The 9,640-nt window shown below is 36.4% G+C and overlaps 1 pseudogene; it reads left to right on the top strand.

Annotated features, from left to right (window-relative positions):
• Window positions 1-1,595: 1,595 nt before the first annotated feature.
• LOC148555672 (uncharacterized) lies at window positions 1,596-3,697 on the top strand (annotated as a pseudogene).
• Window positions 3,698-9,640: the final 5,943 nt, after the last annotated feature.

Here is a 9,640-nt window from a genome sequence, read left to right as displayed (position 1 = left end):
AACTAATCAAATGCTTAATAATATAAACTTTTTCTTATGTGATTTCAAGAACCAAACTGCATGTAATTCCTGTTTATTTTGACAAGAAACTAATTACATAGCATTCTAACTCATACTTCTCATTCTTAGTTTTTAGTATGTAGTACCTAACATTAAAAACTTTTTTTTTGTTATTGGAGTGAAGATTTGCCAGTTTCCTTTTTAACCCAGAAAATGAATCACGTAACATGTTGGGCCCATTCCGAACAATCTGAAAATTCAATCGTGGACTCTCTTCAAAGCATTACTAAATTTCATTCAAATTGGGCTAAGAGAAATAGAGATATTTAGCCAAATACAATACCAAGCAATAAAATATCATCCATCAGTCTATCACAAAAAACATCCAAAAAAAAAAGACCCAAAGAAAATACCAAAAAATAAAAGATTGTGGATTTAGTTTATGTCTTGTTTAAATTCTAATTTATGAGAAGTCCTTATAGGTATGCCTGCTATCACTTCCGCGCAGTCTACCCTCCAACAAACTAAACCTGTCTCTGCTTTTGTCAACATATTTTATGTAAAGAATGAACGTATATATATTTTACTTTGTACATTCACACAACTTAGTGTGGGATACAACCTAACTTGTGTGATAAAATGAGTACTTTTGTTCACTTATTTATGTCTACCTACCCCATTTTAGCATTGGTAAAAGTGTAAATCCTTATTTCAAACCACAAATATATGTGCATCAATATACTAATTATCTAAATTAAGTTAAATATACTAACCGTTGTCCATTTATAAAAATGTATATATAAAATTAACTTCTAATTAGTTAATATAGTAACAAATTTTTTTATTTAATTTTTTTATATATAATTAATTAATATATATATATATATATATATATATATATATATAATATTTTATTTATTTATTTTTTTATTTAATGCATTTTATTATAACCTTATGATGCATTCACATGCATGTCTGCAAGTGTGTCAGAAATGGTGCTCAATTGTTTTCTAAACTTCTACTACTATTTATTATTTAATATTTAATTTCTCTCTTTTCTTAATTTTTTTTCTCTTTCTCTTTTTATAATTCAGTTGGCGCAAATAAAAGAAAGAATATTTAATACAGTCCTTAATTTTCTTTTCTCTTTTCTCCTTAATTCTCTTTATTATTATTATTGTTATTGTTGTTGTTGTTGTTGTTGTTACTTTGCTCTCTTTTTAGTTAGTTAGTTAATATAATACGAGTTTTATACGAATTTTTTTTACAAATTATAATTTTTTTTGTCTCTTTCTATCTTGTAGAAAAAAATTAATTTGCATACATACCACTACTTGAGAAGGAAAAATTCACAAAGCCATTGTTACAGCCATAAAATTTTAATTTGAAAGAGGTAATTAGAATTTTTTTTATAATTTCTTTTAAAATACTATTTAAGTATTTGTTTGATATCTAATTTGCACATACAAGAATTTCTTTTTATAGTAGTGCCTGCTGATATATACTAGTTAGTTGCTTAGTTAATATGAGAAAGAGAGAGAGAGATTTTTAATGAATAGATTTTTTAAAATTTATATTTGTAGTCCTTCTTAGTCATGTCAATCGATAAGTCATGGATTGGAAAACCACAAAACACGCATGGGTATAAAGATGGTCTAAACAAATTTTTGGATTTCGCTTTTGAGCATCGATCTCTCGGGGGTCGTCAGATTAAATGCCCTTGTCCGGGGTGTGGTTTTGGCAAGTGGGAAACAGGAGAGAAAGTTTTTGAACATTTAATAGTCAAGCCATTTTCAGAAAACTACAAAGTTTGGTATTGGCATGGTGAAGAAGCAGTTGGAGTTGGATCACAAGCTCATCAAACTAGTCATATTATACAAGATGATTCGACATCTCAACATCCAATGGTAACAATTCTCAATGACACGATTGGAGTTACTGGACCTAACTTGAATGAAGATGGATATGGAGATGAAGACAACATAGAAGATGGAGATAAAGATGAAGACAACATAGAAGATGGAGATAGAGACAATGCAAAAAATGAAGAGCACAATGGAAAAAATGTAGAATTTTACAAGTTGTTGGAAGATGGTAGTGAACAATTGTATGAAGGGTGCACAAAGTATTCAAAACTGTCTTTATTGATTAAGTTAATAAAAGCGACAAAGCCATGACCGAAATTCTCAAGTTAATAAAAGATGCTTTTGGAAATGCGAAGATTTCAAATACATTCTATAAGGCCAAGAAAGCCCTAAACAAACTAGGGCTTAATTATACCAAGATACCTGCTTGCCCTAATGATTGCATGTTATAGTGGGGGGAGGATGAAGATTTGTAAGAATGCAAAAGATGCAAGACATCTAAATGGAGCGATGCTAAAAAGAAGAAACCGGCAAAGATCTTGCGATACTTTCTACTAAAACCGAGACTTCAACGATTATTCATGTGTTCTAAGACTACTCAATCAATGCGATGGCATACTTCGGCAGAAAAGAAAGATTCGAAGATGAGGCATCCGCGGGATTCTGAAGCTTGGAAGACATTCGATTTACTTCATGATAGGTTTGACGAAGATCCTCGAAAGGTACGTCTTGGTCTTGCAGCTGATGGATTCAATCCCTTTGGAGCTATGCATACAAACTATAGCGTTTGGCCAGTGGTGCTTATTCCATACAATCGACCTCCATGGGAGTGCATGAAGCCAACATTCCTAATCTTGTCAATGATTATTCCCGGAGAGAAAATGCCGTGGAACAACATAGACGTATAATTACAACCTCTTATCAAAGAGTTAAAAGAGTTGTGGCATGATGGTGTTCAAACATTAGATAGGTTCAAGAATGAAATGTTTACATTGCGAGCAGCATTAATGTGGACAATTAGTGATTTTTCAGGCCTTGGTAACTTATCTAGGTGGAACGTACACAGTAAATATGCTTGTCCTACATCTAACTTCAACACTGATTCATATAGATTATAGCATGGTGAAAAATGGTATTTTTTGGGGCATCACCATTTCTTAGAAAGGGGTCATAAGTTTAGGCTAAGTCGTGTAAAATTTAATGGAAAAATTGAGTTGAGGGATCCCCCAGCAATACTAACAGGGTCAGAAATATTGTAAAAACTTGAAGGCATCAATGTTTCATTTGGGAAGGAATTACAGGCAAGTAAAGGTAAGAGGACTCGACAAAATGTTGTTGAAGAAGATGATGAATCGGGGATGTGGAGGAAGAAAAGCATATTTTTTTATCTTCCTTATTGGGAGTCTAACTTATTGTGCCACAATCTAGATGTCATGCACATTGAAAAGAATGTTTACGATAATATGTTATACACTTTGCTCAATGAGATTAGAAGGTCAAAGGTTAATCTCAAAGCTCGTAAGGATCTCAAAGAAATGGGTATAAGGAAAGATTTATGGCTAGATGAAAATGGGAGATATCATCCATCTTTGTTCACAATGTCAAATTCCATGAAAGATTTATTCTTGCGTACTATAAAGAATATTAGAGTACCAGATGGTCTCTCGAGTAATATTTCACGGTGTGTTGACCTGAAGAAAAGAAAGCTCTCTGGATTGAAGAGCCATGATTGCCACGTCCTTATGCAGCAACTATTACCCATTGCCATATGTAATGTGCTACCAGATAAAGTTACTGCAATGCTAATAGAGTTGTCTTCATTCTTTCAATAGTTGTGCTCTAAAAGTTTAAGTCTTACAAAATTTGAGAAGCTCCAACCTCGAATAATCCTTACCCTTTGTCATTTAGAAATGTTGTTCCCTCCTTTCTTTAAAATCATGGTTCATTTAACCTGTCATCTAGTTGATGAACCAAAACTTGGATGACCAGTACACTATAGGTGGATGTATCCTATTGAGAGGTAAATATCTCTTTTCAATCATTGTTCATTTAACCTGTCACTTAGTTATATCTTGCTTACTAAAGCCAATTATACAAACTAGGTATTTAGGACATTTGAAGTCCTATGCACGAAACAAAGCTAAATCAGAAGGTTCTATAGCTGAGGGATATGTGGCTGAAGAAGCTCTTACATTTTACTCTCGATACTTAGAAGGGATTGAGACAATATTTAATAGGCCACCTCGTGTTGATGATCGTCCAGATGGTAATTACAACACACATGTTGATTCGCTTTTTCCATAAATGGGTAACTCTAAGGGAGCTTTCACAGTATTTGAGTTGTCACCTATGGAAAAAAAATAAGCACATCGCTATGTGGTTCTAAATTGTCCATATGTCAAACCGTTTATTAAGTAAGTACTTAAGGATTTGCGTACATGTTTTTTATTTACTTGAAAATAGTTGTTTAGTTAGAGTTAAACTATCATATCTGACAGTGACTTCAAAGATTTTGTACAAAGATGATCTAAGGGTAGAAGGCCTTCAAATGTAGAGACAGAAAAAAGAGTCAATAAAGATTTTTTACTTGGTTTCCGACGCAGGTAAATAGAAAAGTGATCATTTTTTGCTAATATTGAACAGTATTTATGGATATAATAATGATGCACGAAAAACTTGTCTCACAACAAATTCCCTTCGGCAAGTGTACCGAATTTGTCGTCAAGTAAAAACTCACAATAGAGTGAGGTCGAATCCCACAAGGATTGATTGATCAAGCAACTTTAATTAGAGGACTGTTCTAGTTGAGCGAATCCAGAATTTGAGTTGAGAATTGCAGAAAATAAAATGGCGGGAAGGTAATTGACAGGAAAGTAAATGCTAGAATTATAGATCTGAAAGTAAATGACGGAAGGTAAATTGCAGAATTGTAAATGGGAATAGGGGAATCGCTCATTAAAGTAAATAACAGAAATTAAAGAGAATGGGTAAGATCAGAAATGGGGAGTTCATTGGGCTTAGGAGATGTTGCATTCTCCGGATCAATTTCATTTTCATCTCTTCCTCAATCAATGCACTCATTGATCTCCTTGGCAATCTTAAATGATTGAATTACAATTTCTTGTAATTCAATCTCTCAAAACTTGATCAATAGCCAATTCCTTGGTCAATTGCTCACGAGAAGAGATGAATTATGGTCACTGATTATACCACATGCATTTCCCAAACCAAGTGTTGAGAGGATTATAGTCACATATCCATCCAAACCCAATTTGGTCCAGCATGAGAAAGCATTTCTAGCTTGATCCCTTCATTCCTCTTTCAAGGTTCAGAAGAGATCCAAGTATGAATAGCTTCTTTTTAAAGATAACTACTCAATTGGATGAAGATCGAAAGCTTTCAAGTAAAATCAAGAGAAAAGATAGAAGAAGAATAATGAAAACTAGTATTGATCCATCAAATTACAACAGAGCTCCCTAACCCAATGACAGGGGTTTAGTTGTTCATAGCTCTGGAAAATAAAAACAAAGATGGAGAATACATGATGAAAAATTAAAAGTGCAGAGAAAGTAAATACAGAGAGTAGTTCTATGCTAAGAGTCTCCCTATAATTTCCAACCCCTTAAAATATTTCAAAGATAATCCTATATATACTACTCTTCTGTTCTTCTAGTTGATTCTTCAAGTCTTGGGCCTTTGGATCTTGACTTGGAAGCAGTTCTCTTCTTCATTGGGCTTAGCTTTTACTTGCAGAGAGAAAGTATGAAGTGGGCAGGGGCTTTGGCTCAGGAAGTTAGTGGTGTTAACGTTCAGTAAAAATATGGGTTCGAGACGTTAGTGACAATCACCTTTTTTACTAACGTTCCTCACCAAAGTTAAAGGCCACGTTAACCTCAACGTTAGTGGCACAAACGTTGCCACTAACGTTTCCACTATGTCCTTCGCACACGTTATTGGGACTCAACTTTCCCAATAACGTTGAGAAGCCTCCCCCTTCCCTACGTTAGAGCCCACGTTAACTTAGTTAACGTGGCTCTTTTAACGTAGGCTTGCCATCCTTTGAGAACGTTAGTGACACTTACCATTGTCACTAACGTTCCAAATTGCCCCTATTTTCCACGTTAGAGTCCACGTTAACTAGGTTAACATGGCTTCTAACGTGGCCTTGCTAGCCATCTCCAACGTTAGTGACAAAGTTGAGTGTCACTAACGTTGGCTCATCCTTCCCTTATCCACGTTAGCTTCCACGTTAACTAAGTTAACGTGGGAGTTAACGTGGCTCATGGTGGCATGTGTGGATCCTTCCAACGTTAGTGACAATGTTGGGTGTCACTAACGTTGGCGATCACCTTCTTTCTTCACGTTAGCTTCCACGTTAACTAGGTTAACGTGGGAGTCAACATGGCTCATTGGGGGCTTGTGTTCTTCCAACGTTAGTGACAATGTTGGGTGTCACTAACGTTGTCGACCACTTTGTTCCTTCACGTTAGCTTCCACGTTAACTAGGTTAACGTAGGAGTTAACGTGGCTTAATGTGCTTTGGCCAACGTTAGTGACAATGTTGAGTGTCACTAACGTTGGCTCCCCCCTTCCTTCTTAACGTTAGAGGCCACGTTAACTAGGTTAACGTGGACTCTAACGTGGCCACTCATGATCTTGGTTCAACGTTAGTGATAATGTTAAGTGTCACTAACGGTGGCTCTATTTCTTAACGTGGGCAATGATGGCTTCGAGAGCGTTATTGGCAATCACTTTTCTCATTAACTTTGCAAGTTACTCCCATTCCACGTTAGTGTTAATGTTTGTGAAACTAACGTAGCCACTAATGTGGTTATTCTTTGCTTCCTTTGTCCTAAAATTAAGCAATAAAGTGCATCAAAGTTCTAGTCCAAGTCATGGGAAATGCAACATCCAATTTGTCCTTAAATTCATGCAAAATCCTCATGAAATCATGTAAAATGCACAATGTATGCTTGAATCAAGATGTAAGTGAATATCTACCCAAAACTAGCTTATTTCCTAAGGAAATGCATGAAACTACCCTAAAAACAGTAAAAAAAGGTCAGTGAAACTGGCCAAAATGCCCTGGCATCACAACACCAAACTTAAAGCTTGCTTGTCCCAAGCAAGTACTGGAACAAGAGAATGATGAAAAAAATGCCAAGAGACATGAGTCATTCTTGTGGAAGTCATGTCCTGGTTTTATGGTGGTTTCATGCATAGCAACTTAGGCTCATTCCTGGCTTTCAGACCTTTATCATGTCCTAGAATACTCACTTGTTTTTGCATCCTATGAGACTTTTATTCATTGATCCTTTTGTTGTTATTTGAGGGCTTATTTTTGTTCTTAAGCTAAGTGCTCTGCAAGGGGGCAACTCTTTAAAATAAGCTTTCAGCCAACACTCCTGAACCAGTTGGTTCAAGGTGCTAGGTGTTGAAGCACCCCTAAGGACTTATTTGCTCAAGTCTCTCCCCCATACATACACACCATAGGCACATAGTTTATTTATTTTCTTTTCTTGAGACCTTGGTGTCCATCACCTCTTTGGGTTACTAAATGCTCTGTGGTGAGGGTTACTCTTGATAGTGGACTTTCAGCTGATAATCCCGGGTTAGTTAACCCAAGTTACCAAGTGATAAGGCACCCCTAAGAGCTTATTCATCCAAGTAGATCCCTCACACAGAAGCACCACAGACACATGCTTCAAGATTAAAACCATTGGTGCCTAGCTTTATTGCTTACTATTTTTCTTTTATTCCTCAACTTTGATTGTTCTTTCCCTTTTTCTTATTAGGATCTTCTTATTTATCTAGTCTCATGGGGTGTGTCTCAAGCATAGTATTCATGACAGATAGTTGTCTTTCCACCTTATGGTTGAACCAACTTAGCTAACTTATGACCACACCACAAACTCATGGACTTACTCCCTAGTATGAACTCCACTCTGGTCTTTTGAAAACAATCATTCTCTTTTCATTTGATTCAAAAGGGACAAGCATACAAGTAAGCAAAGTAAAGATGCAGTGACATAAGGACTAGATATCATAAACCTCTTCAACAAGAACTTAAAAGAAAGAATTTAGAAATGTTTAAACTGAAATGGAAGCAAGTTCTATTTCATACAAGATCTTCCTTATTTAAAGCATAGAGAAAGATGGACCAAAAAAAAAGGAACTCCACCACCTTTTACTCTTGTGGATGTCCATGCTCTCCTTCTTGATTGCTTGTGCTCCCACTTCCCTTGCCTTTTCCAATAAAGATCAAATAAGAAAAGTAAGAAATATCATAAAAAAAATTAATTTAGATTTTTATGGCTAAAATAATAAAGAGAAGAAAAGATTAGATTGTTTATTCATGAACTCCAACTGAATAACTAACTGTGTATCCCTTTATGCATTTTGGTGGTACCATGGGGTGACACCAAACTTAGTTTGAAGCATTGTGATGAAAAGTTCTGTTCAAAGCTCCAAGACTAGAATGCTCTCTGTTGCATTCATGCTTTCTTGGTATGCTTTGAACACCAAACTTGTTCTTCACTATATACTGCAATATAAGGACTTCACCAAGTTTGGGTTGGAATTTATGAATATTGACTTATTCACTAGTAAAAGCTAATAAAACATGGGTTGCCTCCCATGAAGCGCTTCTTTAGCGTCACTAGCTTGACGTTTCTCCTTCATCAGGGTGGTTGATAATGCTTCAAGTCCTCCCCTCTTGCCTTGGACTTATATCCATTGGTTGTATCAATGATCTCTACATGTTCCAAGGAAAGAACTCTGTTGATAGTGAAAACCTTAGGTAACTGAGATGGTACAGTGGGGAGATTAGGGGGGAATTCTGGGAAGTAAGCTGAAATCACTTTATCTCCTGGAGAGAGACCTTCCGTAGGGATCTTCTTGTTCCTCCACCCCCTTGGTACCTTCTTCTTTGTCCCTTTTGATGCTTCCCTGTTCTTGGTGACTTCTTCTTTTAAGTGAATTTTGTTGTTGTCTTCACATGCCTCTGGTGGTTTAGGTTCCTCCAGCTTCTCCTTGAGCTGTGACGATTGCTGTTTGCCTTGTTCATCATTCAGTGGGGTTCTCAGATGTGTTGGTGGTTCCTCAGTGCTTGTTTCCTCTGTCAGCGTCCTGTTATGATCATTGCTTGGTTCTTTGTTTTCTTGGTCAGTTTCTTGGGAGAGTTTGAAGACATTGAAGCTGAGTTGTTCATCATGGATCCTCAATATTAGCTCCCCTCGCTCCACGTCTATGAGTGCTCTGGCTGTAGCTAGGAATGGTCTTCCCAATATGATTGGGTGAGTGTGACTCTCTTCCATGTCCAAGATGACAAAGTCTGTGGGAAGAAAGTATTTCCCCACCTTTAACAACACGTTTTCCACCACCCCTCTTGCTTGTTTTTGAGTTTTGTCAGCCAGCCTGATGACTACATCTGTGGGCAATATCTCATTGATCTGCAGCCTCTTCACCAGGGATAGAGGCATTAAGTTGATGCTTGCTCCCAAATCGCAGAGTGCTCTATCAAACATTGTTTCTCCTATGACACAGGGGACATGAAAACTCCTTAGATCTTTTCTTTTTGTAGGCAACTGCGGTTGAATGAAGGCACTGCACTCCTTGTTCATCATTATAGTTTGGCCTCCCTTGAGTGAGCTTTTCCTGGAAAGCAACTCCTTCATGTACTTGATGAATGCAGGCATTTGTTGGATAGTCTTGATGAATGGTATGTTCACATGCAGAGATGCAAATAAGTCAAGAAATCTTGAGTATATTCTCCT

The sequence above is a fragment of the Arachis ipaensis genome, chromosome B6 (genome assembly GCF_059453495.1).
Source record: "Arachis ipaensis isolate K30076 ecotype BB chromosome B6, ASM5945349v1, whole genome shotgun sequence".
In the NCBI taxonomy this organism is placed as follows: domain Eukaryota; kingdom Viridiplantae; phylum Streptophyta; class Magnoliopsida; order Fabales; family Fabaceae; genus Arachis; species Arachis ipaensis.
This window is presented reverse-complemented; position numbering and strand designations above follow the sequence as displayed.